Here is a 6,000-nt window from a genome sequence, read left to right on the forward strand (position 1 = left end):
AAGTCTTCAGATAGACATTCTCAGGAGCTGATTTTATGATCCCAGTTCTTGTATCTCCTCATCTATAGAAAAGCAGTAAAACCCTTCATCGTGTTGACTGTTCCTTGTGACTAGCAAAGGCTTCATGAGACCAGCAGAAACCTAGTAGAAACCACATATTTGGAAAAAAATATGTGCTTGATTGCTCGCATCTCCCCTGCACCCAAATCGCATGTCTGTACTGACCTCCTTGCCCCCCTCCCCCACCCCTCTCTTCGGAGCAGTCTCTCAGACTTGCCTGCGGCGCTGTCTCAGGGCTGCAGTTCTCATTTTGCCCCAAATAAAACTTGACTTGCAGCTCTTAGGCCCTTTCTCGGTAGACGCCTTTCCCTTCATAAAGTCCACAGTCTTTTCTCCCACATGGACTGGCTTTTGTGTCTTAAAACTCAAAGCTTATGATCGACGGGTCAAACCCCACATCATGCAGATTTTCTGGTTTCTTTGTAATTTTGATGATTTTGTATTATAAACGTCTTAATCAGTTTGAGTGAATTTGGTGTAAAGTTTTCAAGTTTGTATTTACAGTAATTTCATTTCATATAGTTTCCAGTTAATTGTTCCATAACTATTTTGGAGGAGTCATGGGATATTTGGCTTGAATTTAGTTTGAATTTCCTCAGTTTACTGGAGGCAGCACATGCGTTTTGAGGGCCCAGGATTTCTGCTGACCTGAGAGGGCAGCTTGGTCTGGATTCTTCCACTGGATGGCAGCATTGACTTAAAACAATATCCACAACCCAAAAGTTGAGAGTTGATTTTTTCAGCAGAAACTTTTAGGACTCAAAGCCCGGGAGACAGCATCTCAAGTGACCCTGAGAGAACTGCTCCGAGGAGGGGAGCCAGGTTACACAGAAGTTCTGCAACCAAGGGCAGGTAGTCTAACATCAAAAGATGACTGTTAATTAGAGAAAAGCAGGTATCCCAAGTTAAGGGATTTAGTGTTTCTCTATGTGTGGTAAGAGGAAAGAGTCTGGGCTCACTGAAATAGTTTCTCTCATTTACATTTCAGCTATCCTGAAAGAAACACAAGCTGGAATCAAAATTGCCGGGAGGAATATCAATCACCTCAGATATGCAGATGACACCAGCCTTATGGCAGAAAGTGAAGAGGAACTAAAAAGCCTCTTGATGAAAGTGAAAGAGGAGAGCGAAAAAGTTGGCTTAAAGCTCAACATTCAGAAAACAAAGATCATGGCATCCGGTCCCATCACTTCATGGGAAATAGATGGGGAAACAGTAGAAACAGTATCAGACTTTATTTTTTTGGGCTCCAAAATCACTGCAGATGGTGACTGCAGCCATGAAATTAAAAGACGCTGACTCCTTGGAAGAAAAGTTATGACCAACCTAGATAGCATTTTCAAAAGCAGAGGAATTACTTTGCCAACAAAAGTCCGTCTAGTGAAGGCTATGGTTTTTCCTGTGGTCGTGTATGGATGTGCGAGTTGGACTGTGAAGAAGGCTGAGCGCCAAAGAATTGATGCTTTTGAACTGTGGTGTTGGAGAAGACTCTTGAGAGTCCCTTGGAATGCAAGGAGATCCAACCAGTCCATTCTGAAGGAGATCAGCCCTGGGAATTCTCTGGAAGGAATGATGCTAAAGCTGAAGCTCCAGTACTTTGGCCCCCTCATGCGAAGAATTGACTCATTGGAAAAGACTCTGATGCTGGGAGGGATTGGGGGCAGGAGGAGAAGGGGACGACCGAGGATGAGATGGCTGGATGGCATCACGGACTCAATGGACGTGAGTCTGAGTGAACTCTGGGAGATGGTGATTGACAGGGAGGCCTGGCGTGCTGCGATTCATGGGGTCGCAAAGAGTCGGACACGAATGAGCGACTGAACTGAACTGAACTATCCTGGGCCAGTATCCTGTGTTTTTCACCTCCTGAGGTCCCTTGGGCTCACCTTAAAAATGGGCTTCCCTGGTGGCTCAGAGGTTAAAGTATCTGCCTGTAATGTCGGAGACCTGGGTTCGATCCCTGGGTCGGGAAGATCCCCTGGAGAAGGAAATGGCAACCCACTCCAGTGTTCTTGCCTGGAGAATCCCAGGGACGGGGGAGCCTGGTGGGCTGCAGTTCACGGGGCTGCAAAGAGTTGGACACGACTGAGCGACTTCACTTTCACTTTTCACTTGCATGCACTGGAGAAGGAAATGGCAACCCACTCCAGTGTTCTTGCCTGGAGAATCCCAGGGATGGAGGAGCTGCCGTCCACGGGGTTGCACAGAGTCGGACACGACTGCGCGGCTTCACTAAAAGCGGCTGCAGCCCGATGGCTGTTTTGTTCTTGTTGTTCATTCTGTCAGTCATGTCTGACTCTCTCCAACCCCACGGACTGCAGCACGCCAGGCTTCCCTGTCCTTCATTATCTTGTGGAGTTTGCTCAAACTCATGTCCACGGAGTCAGCGATGCCATCCAGCCATCTTCTTCTGTCACCCCTGTCTCCTCCTGCCCTCAGCCTTTCCCGGCATCAGGGTCTTTTCTAATGAATTGGCTTTTTGCATCAGTTGGCCAAAGTATTGTAGCTCCAGCTTCAGCATCAGTCCTTCCAATGAGTATTTAGGGTTGATTTCCCTTAGGATTGACTGGTTTTCAGTTCAGTTCAGTTGCTCAGTTGTGTCTGACTCTTTGTGACCCCATGGAGTGGAGCACACCAGGCCTCTCTGTCCATCACCAACTCCCGGAGATTACTCAAACTTATGCCCATTGAGTCCGTGATGCCATCCAACCTTCTCATCCTCTGTCGTCCCCTTATCCTCCTGCCTTCAATTTTCCCCAGCATCAGAGTCTTTTCCAATATGTCAGTTCTTTGCATCAGGTGGCCAAAGTATTGGAGCTTCAGCTTCAGCATCAGTCCTTCCAGAGAATATTCAGGACTGATTTCCTTTAGGATGGACTGGTTGGATCTCCCTGCAGTTCAAGGGACTCTCAAGAGTCTTCTCCAGCACCACAGTTCAAAGGCATGCATTCTGTGACGCTCAGCTTTCTCTGGAGTCCAGCTCTCACATCCATGCATGACCACTGTCGTCTGGTCTACCTCCTGCTAGATCGCGGGTACTCTTCTCCCTCCTGAGTGCCCTGAGGGCTCACCAGCTCACCTGGAGGGCTGCAATCTCTGATGACTGTGACATCCTTATTTCCAGATATATGGCTGGAAATATTCCACTTCTCACTGTGGGAAGGCCGAGCCCGCCTCCCTGACCACCCTGCCCGGAGGCTGAGACTGGGCCACATGGATGCGCAGGAGTTTTGTTCCATGGTTCACCTGAAGGCAGCTGCGGCCCCTGTGGGTGGGGCCCAGGGTGAACGTGGGGTGGGGCCCCTGGCACGCTATTTGCATCCTGTTTCCAAGCAGATGGGAGAGGGCCGCAGTGTAGGGGCAGGGCTGTGGGGGTGGTGCTGTGGGGCACCTGGGCACCTGGGGATTCGCTGTGGGGTAAAGGTGAATTAGGATGTTCACCTCGTTATTCGCCAGCTCCCTCAGTCCCCAACAAGCATACTGGGGACCCAGGCCTGCCCAGGCTCCAGGGGGCGACTCTGGTCCAGCCCAGGTCACATGGCCTGAGGGAAATAGAATCAGCACTTTTTTCTTTACTTTTTTTCTGTTTTTATCTGATCATTTTATCGGAGTGTATCCTGGCAGGCAACAGTCCATGGGGTCACAAAGAGTTGGACGAGCGAGCGTCTGAGCACATGTAGGTGGATGCAATGTCGTGTTTTTTTTCTTTCTACAGCAACCTGAGTCATTGTATATAGCCGTGTCTACACTACTTTTTGATTTCTCCTCCCACATAGGCTATTGGGGAGTGTTGATTGAGGCGGCTTGTGCTGCACTGTGGGCCCTTGTGGCTTGTTTCACAAGTGGCAGTGTGGCTGTGTTAGTCTGAAACAGCCCATTTCTCCTGCCCCCCGCCCCCCCAGCTTTTGTTTTTGGTGATCCTAAGTTTCTCTTCGAAGCGTGTGAGGTTGTTTCTGTTTGTTAAAGAAGCTCATTCTTCTGTCTGTTTTTTGATTTAACTGGAAGTGATACCCCATGACCTTGTCTCTCCCTGTCTCCCTCACTCCCCTTGGTGGGGCCGTCTCTGCTTCTCCCCGGCGGCTCGACGTGGCACGGTTCCCTCCCCCTTCACGCTGAGCAGTGTCGCCCCATCTTCGGTATCCGTCCGGCAGTCCCTCTACGCTTAGGTGGTTCTGTGCCTTGACTACGGTACCTAGCGCAGCCGTGATCACAGGGCTACCCTTGTGTTTAAAATGTTGGTTGTGCCCAGGTCTCTGCCCAGGCTTGGAGCCGCTGGGCTCTAACTGACTATATTTTCTGGAGATGATTTCCTTATGGGTATCTCTATTTAACAGAAGCAGAAGATAATAAAAAGAGATGGCAAGAATACACAGAAGAACTATACAAAGAAGATCTTCATGACCCAGATAACCATGATGGTGTGATCACTCACCTAGAGCCAGACATCCTGGAATGTAGAGTCAAGTGGACCTTAGGAAGCATCACTGCAAACAAAGCTAGTGGAGGTGATGGAAGTCCAGCTGAGCTGTTTCAAATCCTGGAAGATGACATTGTGAAAGTGCTGCACTCAATATGCCAGCACATTTGGAAAACTCAGCAGTGGCCCCAGGACTGGAAAAGGTCAGTTTTTATTTCAATCTCAAAGAAAGGCAATGCCAAAGAATGCTCAAACTACCGCACCATTGCACTCATCTCACACGCTAGTAAATTGATGCTTAAAATTCTCCAAGCCAGGCTTCAACAGTGTGTGAACCGTGAACTTTCAGATGTTCAAGTTGGAACTGGAAAAGGCAGAAGAACCAGAGATCAAATTGGCAACATCTGTTGTATTATCAAAAAAGCAAGAGAGTTCTTGAGAAACATCTACTTCTGCTTTAATGACTATGCCAAAGCCTTCGACTCCTTCGACTATGTGGATCACAACAAATTGTGAAAAATTCCTAAAAAGATGGAAATACCAAACCACCTGACCTGCCTCTTGAGAAACCTGTATGCAGATAGTTCAGTTCAGTCGCTCAGTCATGTCCGACTCTTTGTGACCCCATGAACTGCAGCATGCCAGGCCTCCCTGTCCATCACCGACTCTCAGAGTTCACCCAAACTCATGAGCGTTGAGTTGGCGATACCCTCCAGCCATCTTATCCTCTGTTGTCCCCTTCTCCTCCTGCCCCCAATCCCTCCCAGAATCAGAGTCTTTTCCAGTTAGTCAACTCTTTGCATGAGGTGGCCAAAGTATTGGAGTTTCAGCTTTAGCATCAGTCCTTCCAAACAACACCCAGGACCGATCTCCTTTAGAATGGACTGGTTGGATCTCCTTGCAGTCCAAGGGACTCTCAAGAGTCTTCTCCAACACCACTGTTCAAAAGCATTAGTTCTTCTGTGCTCAGCTTTCTTCACAGCCCAACTCTCACATCCATACATGACCACTGGAAAAACCATAGCCTTGACTAGACAGACCTTTGTTGCACAAAGTAATGTCTCTGCTTTCGAATATGCTATCTAGGTTGGTCATACTTTTCCTTTCAAGGAGCAAGCGTCTTTTAATTTCATGGCTGCAATTACCATCTGCAGTGATTTTGCAGATAAGGAAGCAACAGTTAGAACAGTTAGAACTGGTTCCAAATAGGGAAAGGAATGCACCAAGGCTATATATTGTCACCCTGCTTATTTAACTTATATACAGAGTACATCATGTGAAATGTTGGGCTGGATAAAGCACAAGCTGGAATCAAGATTGTTGGGAGAAATATCAATAACCTTAGATATGCAGATAACACCACCCTTGTGGCATAAAGCGAAGAAGAATTAAAGAGCCTCTTGATGAAATTGAAAGAGGAGAGTGAAATTGTTGGCTTAAAACTCAACATTCAGAAAACTAAGATTATGGCATCCGTTCTCATCACTTCATGGCAAATAGATGGGGAAACAGTGGAAACAGTG

The sequence above is a fragment of the Budorcas taxicolor genome, chromosome 17 (assembly GCF_023091745.1).
Source record: "Budorcas taxicolor isolate Tak-1 chromosome 17, Takin1.1, whole genome shotgun sequence".
Classification (NCBI taxonomy): Eukaryota; Metazoa; Chordata; class Mammalia; order Artiodactyla; family Bovidae; genus Budorcas; species Budorcas taxicolor.